Consider the following 11151-nt stretch of genomic DNA (forward strand, 5'->3'; position numbering starts at 1 on the left):
GATTTTATGTCTCGGGATACATATCTTTACATCCTCATAGATTTTATTCATATGTGTATCCCGAGGCATAAAATCTATGATTCTAGCACATGTCACGTCAGGAGAGTATTTTACGTATGCCACGTGTAAAGAGTCCGATTATCACAACTCTAATGCGAAACAAAATTCAACGGATTCCAAGAATGGAGGATGAACCGTACCCTGAATTAGTTCGCTTTAATTTATACTAGTTCTTGGTTCGATAGAGGGGTAAATTCAGTAAATTTTGTCAAGTTTAGGTATAATCAACTACAAAGATTATAAAAAATAAATGGCGTATCATTGGGATCAAATTACCATTTTACCCTTAATTCATCACTTAACCTGCAAGATGTAAAAAAACTGCTAATGAAAGGTAAGAAGTAGTGAGCAAGAGAGAACCCTTAATCCAGTCCTTATCCAAGATCACCTTTTTTGATTAGTAGATTCATGAGGATAGTGTAATGGGGAAATTACTACAATACCCTTGTACATGAGTGTGGCACCAACCAAGGCCACTAGAGTTCCCCCAATGGTTGCTTGGCTTCTTCTCTTACTAATCTCTAGTTTCTCCATCCTAAATTCACAAAATCCCAAAATAAGCACAATCTAACCAATAAGATTAGGACATGTGGCATACATCAGAACTCAATTGGTCCCACATAGAAGATCTCCTAGATTAAGACTACATTTTACGAGATCAATAACATACTAAAATCAATCGAGGGTCAAGATCATTTGATCATTTTGAGTTTTCACCAAGGAGATTTCTTCGGTGGGACCTAGATTAATTGTATGAATTATACCTACAGAGAATACAAATAAATAACATAAATATTACAAATGGGGGTACATTTGGGATGTTTGGAAACAGCTATAAGTTGATTCTTATTAGACCCCCACTTTGAGGCAGTCACCCCGCTTCAAAATTTCAAAAAAACCCTCTCCTAATTTAGGTTACATTTGGCATTTCTAAGGGGGTATTTTAAATATTGACAAAAATATAAGGGCATAAAATAAATGCAAAATTTTGAAGCGGACTAGTTGCTTCAAAGTCGGACTCTGTAGAATTGGGACCTAATCGAGTAAAGTCGTACTGCACTAACAACAAATGTGGGTCCTAAAACAAACGGGTTGTTGTATTTATTGGGTTGGGGGGCTAGTCTTGTTGGGCTTACGTAACGGCTAATAACCGAACATTGACGTTGAATATCTCACATGTAGACTTGTTGATGGTAGTTCAAGTATTAAATAAAGAAAGTGTGGGGTTTCACATAAATTTTCATACATAGTGATTACTACGAAGGCCGATCCTGATTTGATTAGCAAGTCATTGATAAAGATCGTAAGCATTCAACTCTATCATGATTCATGAATTATATTTTCAGTTAAGGTAGAACAAGTCGAAGTTGATCAACCATGAACCTTACATAATGAATGTTGGAATTTAGAGGGTTGAATTTAAAAATTCTTTAATATTCAATTAGTTTTAACCAGATGGTAAATCAATCTATTAACCATAGGGTGATTTGGAGTCACCAAATCCTGATTCATTGCCAATTGTCGAAACCCTAATTCTTGATCCAAATACAAAGTAATCAAATTGGAATAAATTGGATCTTAGGTTTGATATGATCAATAGACAACCCTACTTACTCAAGAAAAGAGTAGATCTGATCAACGCCTAAAAGTCCATCTTTAAGGCTCGATTAACGAGTTCTTAATAAGAATCATTGAATAAATCTCATGTTTTAACCTAATGCATTGCATAGTGTTTGTTTACTCAATATTTCGTGTTAATTCTATTTTGAGCCTAATTTTAATTGTTTATTTTTACTGGACAAAGATACATGAGTCAACTATACAATGAAAAATCAGTTTGTGGTGTATTTGCAACCCTGGATCCAATACAAAACCTAAACCAAGTTTCAGGCCTTTCTGGTTGAGAATCATCATGGCGCATTGAGTCTACACCGTGGTGCAAAAAAAAGAAAAAGTCATTTGATTCAAGTGGCACTGACTTGATTCTCACGAAATAATTTAAGGTTCGACGTGTTCAAACGACAAAGATATCAAAAGATTTTCGATGATTGAGGATAACCCTAAGAGCCTCTATAAAAGGACCAGAACAAATTAGAAAGGGTCTTGGATTTCCTCTGTATTTTTCTCTTTTCATTTATTTGCTTTGTACTTAGAAGAATGAGTTGTGTGTTCACATCTGAGATCAAGTTTAATAAGAAGCTTTCAGTTTTATTTATTTTCTCTTCTATCTTTCATCTTCCTTTTTACTTTATTCAAACTTCTTATTAACCTGCGATGATTTGTGGCTAAGCCCTCCATTAGAGAGGTTGAGGAAGTCAAGACCAAGCTAATCTAAGTTAAAATATCTATGATTATGTTTTATAAGTGCTTATTATTTTAGCATGATTTTTTTTCTAGTGACTCATTGTTAGGTCTATGTTTCATTATTTTAATTCTAATGATTTAAACTTAAATTAGATCAAGTTAAATCATACTTTATCGATAATGATTAATCGTAGGTTTTATAATTTTGTCCTCTGAAAAAGAGATCACAAATTTATGATTTATAAAAGTGTCTTTATTGATTCATCTTCAGATCCAATAGCATTAAATTGTTCATTGGATCGAGATAAAAGAAATATGCATTAGATATTTTAATGAGGTTACTTGGTTATGGTGGATTCAACTAATTTAAGTTCTTTTACATTACTATCTTCATTATTTGTTTTTAGATTGGTTAAAATTTTCATGTTGTTTTAAGTTAGAAATAGGCCTATCGTTGTATCTGTGGATCGACTTTTTACTTGCCAAGGTTTATATTTATTTGTTCTTCATCGTTTTTAATCGTTAATCTACAATGAACAAGACCTATGCCCATGAAAACATTGTCAATCTAGTCCTCCATGAATGCCTAGAAAATATTCTTTCAATGTTAAAAAATAGTATTTTCTTAAAAAGAAAAAAAATCAATCCTTAAAATAGACGTCCTTTAAAAAAAAAATAGTCGGTATTCCATTTAAGAAAATATTTTAGAGGAAAAACATTCTAATTTTCCTACCATACCTGATGTTAATGAATCTAAACCCTAAGGGTTTGGCTCAATGACAAATTTAGACCGATAAGTGGTTAAAGCTTGTAAGTCATGCGTTCAATATCCAGTATGAACATTAATTCCTCAGGAGTCACTCACGTTGGCGCACCCTCACTTACCTGGTGCATGTGATGTGCGAATGTTGCACTTGCCCCTAGATTAGTACTTAGACAAGACTATGGTCTATGAACTGGACAAAGCCAAGATACGATCCCAGTCCGTCGTCTACAGGGATATCTGATTATCAAAACCAAAAAAAAAAGCATAGAGAATAGAGGGTCCTTTTCGTAAATTCTCACGAACATGCTTATTATTAAAGGATTGGGACCCATTGATTCATGGAAATATAAGAATTCCACACCATTAAAATACAAATCTAATGGTAAAGATTTATCTACAAATATTGAATGTATCCTCGAAATTAATATTTTATTTCAATCGTTTGATTTTGTATTTTAACAGTTGGAATTTTATAATTTTTTATTTATTTATTTTTTTTTTTGGAGTCACTGATCCTGATTCCTGGCCCATTATCGAAACCCTAATCCTTGATCCAGATACAAAGTTATCAAATTGGAACAAATTGGATTTTAGGTTTGATATGATCAATAGACAACCCTACTTACTCAAGAAAAGAGTAGATCTGATTAGCGCCTAAAAGTTCATCTTTTAGTCCCGATTAATGAGCTCTTAATAAGAATCATTGAATAAATCTCCTATTTTAACCTAATGCATTGCATAGTCTTTGTTTACTCAATATTTCATGTTAATTATATTTTGACCCTAATTTTAATTGTTTATTTTTACAGGCCAAAGACACATGAGTCAACTATACATTGAAAAATCAGTTTGTGATGTATTTGCAACCCTGGATCCAATACAAAACCTAGATCAAGCTTCAGACCTTTTTGGCCCAAAATCATCATGTCACATTGAGTCTACACAATGGTGCGAAGGAAAAAAAAAAGTCATTTGATTGAGGTGGCGCTGACTTGATTCTCACGAAAGAAATTAAGATTCGACGTGTTCAAACGATAAAGATATCAAAAGATCTTTGGAGATTGAAGATAAGCCTAGGAGCCTTTATAAAAGGACCAAAACAAATTAGAAAAAGTCTTGGACTTCCTTGGTATTTTTCTTTTTTCATTTATTAGTTTTGTACTTAAAAAAATAAGTTGTGTGTTCACATCTCAGATCAAGCTTAATAGGAAGCTTTCAGTTATATATATTATATATATTACTTTATTCAAAGTTCTTATTAACTTGCGATGATCTGTGGCTAAGCCCTCCATTAGAAAGGTCAATGAAGTCAAGACCATGTTAATTTAAGTTAAAATATCTGTGATTATATTTTATTAGTACTTATTATTTTAGTATGATTTTTTTTCTAGTGGCTCATTGTTAGGTCTATGTTTCATTATTTTAACTTTGATGATTTAAACTTAGATTAGATCAAGTTAAATCATACTTTATTGATAATAATTAATCGTAGGTTTTATAATTTTATCCTCTGAAAAAGAGATCACATATTTCTGATTTATAAAAGTGTTTTTATTGATTTATCTTTAAATCCCGTAGCATTAAATTGATCATTAGATATTTTATTGAGGTTAATTATTTATGGTGGATTCAACTGATCTAAGTTCTTTTATATTACTATCTTCACCATTTGTTTTTAGATTGGTTAAATTTTTCATCGGAAGAAAGTGTTTTAAAACTCTTTATCCCTTTCTGTTTTAAGTTAGAAATATGACCTATCGTTGTATCTGTGGATCGACCACTTACTTGCCAAGGTTTATATTTATTTGTTCTGCACCGTTTTTAATCATTAGTCTACCATGAACAAGACTTATGGCCATGAAAACATTGTCAATCTAGTCCTCCATGAATGCCTAGAAAAATTTCTTTCAATGTTAAAAAATAGTATTTTCTTAAAAAGAAAAAAAAAAAAAAAATCAACCCTTAAAATAGATGTCCTTTAAAAAAAAAAAATAGTGGGTATTCCATTTAAAAAAATATTTTACATGAAAAATGTTCTAATTTTCCTACCATACTTAATGTTAATGAATCTAAACCCTAAGGGTTTGACTCAATGACAATTTTAGACCGATAAGTGGTTAAAGCTTGTAAGTCATGCGTTCAATACTCAATACGAGCATTAATTCCTCAGGCGTCACTCACGTTGGCACACCCTCACTTACCTGGTGTATGTGATGTGCGAACTTCGCATTTGTCCCAGGACTAGTATTTAGACAAGACCATGGTCTATGGATTGGGCAAAGCCAAGATATAAGCCCAATCTATTGTCTACAAGGATATCTGATTATCAAAACATGAAAACCAAAAACAAAAAATGTTAATGAACATTATAAGGTAATCTAAAGGTTAATACATATTTTTGAATCAAAGTGAGGGAAAAGTACATCAAATGACAAAGACATTGGTGAAAAAGAAATGATGATTAGACCTCAATGAGGTCACCGAATCCAAATTCAACTAAGTAATTATCCCACCGAATATAAAACTAATAATAGATTGGATGGTTATGATCATTCGACTGGTTTAAATTCATCCTGATTGAATGGTGGGTCCCACTACTTTGGCAAATTGACTTTTAATATAACAATAAAATAATAATAGTAATAATGAAAAGTGAACTCCCATTGATGGAGGTCTAAACTGAATTAATAATTTACATGTCAAACAGATCCAAATCCAATACCTATATATAATATATATTATAGTATAGTCTATGATATACATTATAAAATAGACTATGCAAATATTTATCTATATTTTGAATAATATTTTGTTTTTCGGATTGTATTGGATCGGATCTCCGAAATCGATCAAATTGTCGATTGAGATAGCATCCAGGTTTTCGGCCTAATTAAATATCCAATCAGATGAGGATCCATTCCATTGAATTATTGGCTTGGATCAGTTCTGGATGCAATCCATTCACATAGGATTGGAAACTGATTGGTTCGGTACCAGATCAATACCACTCTAATATTGATTCGAAAAATTTTAAGCATGTATCCGATCTGATCAGATTAATGAATACGTGAATCGAATCCGTTTCATTTTATTACATTGTTAATTCAAAACCAATCCAAACATATTCGTTATTTTCAAATTATCAATGTTCAAAAAATATAAAATCTTATAAAAAATTTAAAAATCCATTTTTCAACTATAAATATAAAGGGAAATCAAAAAGACCAAAATATTTTATCCATATGCATTTTTATGAAATTAAGAATTATTAAAATATGTTTGAATCGGATTTTTTTTGAAACCGATTGAAATACATTCTCCAATCAGAAATTGTATAAAATCTAAGATTTCAATCCGAATCTGATATGAAAATTCAATTTTTCATGTTTTTTCAAATCAGATCAGTTCGGACATCGGGTATATTTTAGATCATTGTCAACCCTACGTTCAAAGTCTTACTTTTAGGTCTCAAAAATCTTCTACATCCACTCTCAACTCCGTCGTGTTTTGAGTCGACTCCACAAATTTAAATACGATTGGTTTGATTTTGATTATGTTGATTTTTAGGGACACGTGTCCATAGAGAGATAAATGAGTTGTTTCAATTTTTGAAGTGACCTTCGCCATCAAACTTCAAAGCTTATTAGGAGGATAGGGTGGTCCGTCATTTCCTTAGAAGGACTCCCAATCTATTGCTTTAAAATAAAGTCTATTTAATAAACCCTTCACCAAATATGTGGCAAGGACTTACCTAACCCTATGGATTGTACTTTAATTAAATAAGGGATAGATATGCCCCTCCACATTTTCATGAATGTTTAAGACACCCCTTATACTTTCAAATCTATTATACACCCCCCCTTTGACCTCGGTCTTCCCTAAAAGATCAATAAAATGACCTAAATGCTCTTTATCTTCAATCCAAAGTCATCCTGAAGTACAAAATAGGATTTTTGGATGGAGATGCCATCTTGGTTAGTTGGTAAAGCCTATAAGTGATGATATTGTGGGTACATTAAAAAAAAAAAAAAACCAAAGCAGCCCATAAGATCATTCCATGTGGTCCAAAGTCAAATCTCAAGGATTGTAATTAATATAGTAGACCGTTAATTAAGTGGTTACAAATTGCAAGAGATGATCATAAGGATGACCCACGATCACAGTCCAAACAAAATATAAATCCTCCATTACAATGGCAAGTGTAAAGGGTAAAATCGATATTGGATGCATGGTGTAAATAAGACGAATATTGATGATTGATCACACGATAATTAATGTATATCTTGAGGCATTGATTGATATATCATTGATTAGATCTTTTTTTTAAGATTGTAATCTTATCCAGAAATAAATAGTCTCTTAATTGATTAGAGAATATCTATTTCTAGATAAAGGTAGATTTTATAGAGAATTTTAATTTTTTTGACTTTTCTTTTAAGGTTTGTCTTTCTATCGATATAAGGAGAACGATCAGGTAGAAAGAGGGGAGGCTTTGAGGAGAAAGAAAGAAAAGAAGAGGTTAGGGTTTGTAAATCTTGTATAAACTTGAAGAATAGTGGAATGACTTTTCGGAACCTGAGGACGTAGTCCGATTTTAGGACGAGCCCCACAAACAAATCTTGCTTCTTATATTTTCTTTTTTTCTCTTCTCTTTGATTATTTTTCTGTGTGATTTTTTATCATTTTAATATATCAAGATTGATTATTAGGGGTAAATCTCAAGGAATCGACGGCATCTGAGATTTTACTTCTATAGCAAGGTATGTTCAATTTTCCCCAATTAATGTCTCCAAATTATAAACAACATCTGACTTAAGCATCAAAGAGTTTGTTTTACAAAACCAACAAAGATCTGTCTAGCCAAGTCGACTCGTTGTTCTAGACAGCCTATCAAATTATAATCTATTGTCCTTGGGCATATCCAGCAAAGAAAATTTAATCCAATTTCCTCGAAATTTATGTGATCATAATCAAGCCTCACAAGTACTATAAATGTGTCTAAGATTCCCACTAGGTTTCATTTACTAATTTCATTAAAATTAGGTTTACCAATAACAATAAAATTAAAAGGATAATTTCTTTTTTTGAAAAATTCTTAAATTTCCTAAATTGAATTTGAAAATGATAGATTGTAGGTGAGATGGAATAAGTTAAAATGAATTTACCATTGAAAAGTATGGAGGTGTAACAAAATTCTTTGGAAGAAAAATTGAGGTGGTTTTTGGCTAGATGTCAAAGATCAGGGCAGTTAGGTCATTGTCTCGTTTGTCTATCAAAAAGAAGAACGAGGTCAAGGGAGACAACTCATGAATTTGAAAGAATAAAGGGTATCTCAAATATTAACCCTAATGTGGAGGGTTTCGTCCAAATTACCATTTAATAAGCCTTTAAACAAGTACAAACTCATGCGGTTTGATCGGTAATGTCAAAGATGAAAATGAAATAAATTTTGTTTCCATCATTTCATTATCGACATCTACGCCTTATCTCAATTATTTAATTAAAAAAAATAAAATAAATAAAACTCAACTTTGCTTACAATTTTCTTTTATTTTATTTGTTACGTTAACTTTTAAATATTTCTCACTACCTTTATCCATCTCATTATTTTTTATATTTTTTTTTCCAACCCATTAAAAAAAATTTTCCCATAACCTCTCCCATCAATTTTTATCTTAAATTAAAGAGAGTTACGGTTTCCGCACCAACTTCTGTTAATGCCACACCAATTCTTATATAAAGAGAATTGCATACAATTGGTGTGGTGTTGGCAAAAGTTAGTGTTACAATAGAAATTATCAAATTAAATTCTTCAACTTGCCTAAAATTGTAGTTATTTGCTGAGGTTTAATCCTTATTAATATAGTTTTATAGTTCGATGATGAACCTTGAGGTTTTTTTTTTTTTTTTGAATTATGCTAGAGGGACTTCTAGTTGTAATCTCAAATCGTACCTCATGACGTGAAAATGGATAAGAATCATAGATACATTTCCTAAAGCATGTATAATTTTTATTTACTTTCATATCATGAAGTACAATACGAGATTACAACTTGAGGTCACTTCAACATTTTTTATTTTTATTTTTTTCATTGAGTTTATACATGTATAAAAAAAAATGCTGAAGTGACATTGTAATTGACATCATTTTACACATAATTGAATTGGCTGTGTGCATGGAATCATACATGCTTTTCATGGAGACATGAGTGGGAGCATCGATGATTATGCACGCACCTCCACATCAGCAATGTGTGAAGTGATGTTACTTTCAATGTCACTCCAGTACCACTCTTTGTATAATGGAGTTTTAAAGTGACTTCAATTAGTAGGAAGATCAACCACTTATACTAAAGAACTTGATAAGATATAACTAAATTTGTTATTCCTTTTGACTTTTTGTGTGGTATGTTTATTTTATTTTCATTTTGAGAGCTTCTATTGTCACACCAACTTTTGCTAACGCTGCCCCAAATTGTGATTTACACACACGTATTTGTGTGGTAGTAGAAGTTCTCTTTTTTTTTTTTTTTAAGACCGCCCAATTGAGCATGGCATGGACGGCATTATCCATGCCATGAAAACCAACCCCGTAAATTTCAATACATTCTGACATACTTTAATTCAGTATTTTTTTTTTTAAAGAATAATGATTTTCTGACACCCCCTTCTAATACGTGCTCCTTGATGTGACATGTGTTAAAATCATATTTTTCTTTTTCTCGGGATGCACACCTACACATATTTATAGGAATGTACAATTGTGTATCCCGAGAAAAAAAATTACGATTCTAGACCATGCCATGTTAGGAGGTGTAAAAAAATCACGACTCTTTTTTTAAACCTAATCTAGATATTGAACTTTAGAGAGTTGAGATGTCATTCAAGCCAATATGGTAGTCTACATGACCTAAATGATGGTTTTGATTCAGATTGTACATGATCTTTCGTCCCATGTAACCTATCCCCATACATACGATCATCCATGTGGCACTCAAAAACATGATCCAATGTCGTATGAACGTAGAGCATACAATTTCATCAATTTTCAAGGTTTTAGACCTTGTAAAAAAAAACAATATATTTTTTTTTCTTAAATTTTATTTATAAACATAATCTACACCATGCCTTGTGGAGTATTGAAGTGTCATTTGGACCAACTTGGTCTAAATGAGAATCTCGGTCCAGGCTCTATGTGGTGTTTCCATCATTGTAAAAAGTTACCTTCAATTAAAAATTAAAGACCAACCTAACAGTGATGAATTGAAATTTGCAAAGGATAGTCTTCAAAGCATGAAAAATTCATTGTAAAATTGGATTATCTAAAAAATTATCTATATGAGATTCCTATCAGAAGTACAAACAAGGAGTAAGGATCAAGAGTATCACTATCTTAAGAGTCATGATTTTCTGACTCGATTTTTTTCACTCAATCAATACTTGGATGATGTGGCAAGGGCACATAACCATAGAACATTTTCTTCGGGATACATAAGGAAAATGATCTATGGCTCTGTGCCCTTTCCACATCAACCAAGTATTGACCAAGTGAAAAAATCAAGTCTGAAAATGATTAGCCTTATCCTAATTAATGTATTATCGAATTAAATTCCTATCTTATCGATCCAAACCTGATCCGATAAGACATCAGATCACATCATTTTCAGAGTGGGTCCTTATTAAAACCCAAATCCTTGATCTAAAACCCTAAATTTTCTTATTATAAGATCAAAATTCTGATTTGATCATTTCCTGGATTGGAGAGTAATTAGAGATAGTATTAATGATTTTTCATACAATAAAAAATAAAATCTATAGTTTTAAATTGGTTGACCATATAAAGATATTCGAAAATAAAATAAAAATGTTAAGTTATGGGTTCCAACCACACGTACCATAGACATCGCTTAAAACTTAGTATAGAAGAAAATGGGACTTGTCAGTCATTTTTGTTAAAGTAAGTACATTTAAGTTCAAAAATAAAAAATTTCTCTCTCTCTCTCTCTGGTAGTTTTGCTGAC

This window comes from Akebia trifoliata, chromosome 13 (assembly GCF_017979445.1).
Source record: "Akebia trifoliata isolate Shusen 1 chromosome 13, ASM1797944v1, whole genome shotgun sequence".
NCBI lineage: Eukaryota > Viridiplantae > Streptophyta > Magnoliopsida > Ranunculales > Lardizabalaceae > Akebia > Akebia trifoliata.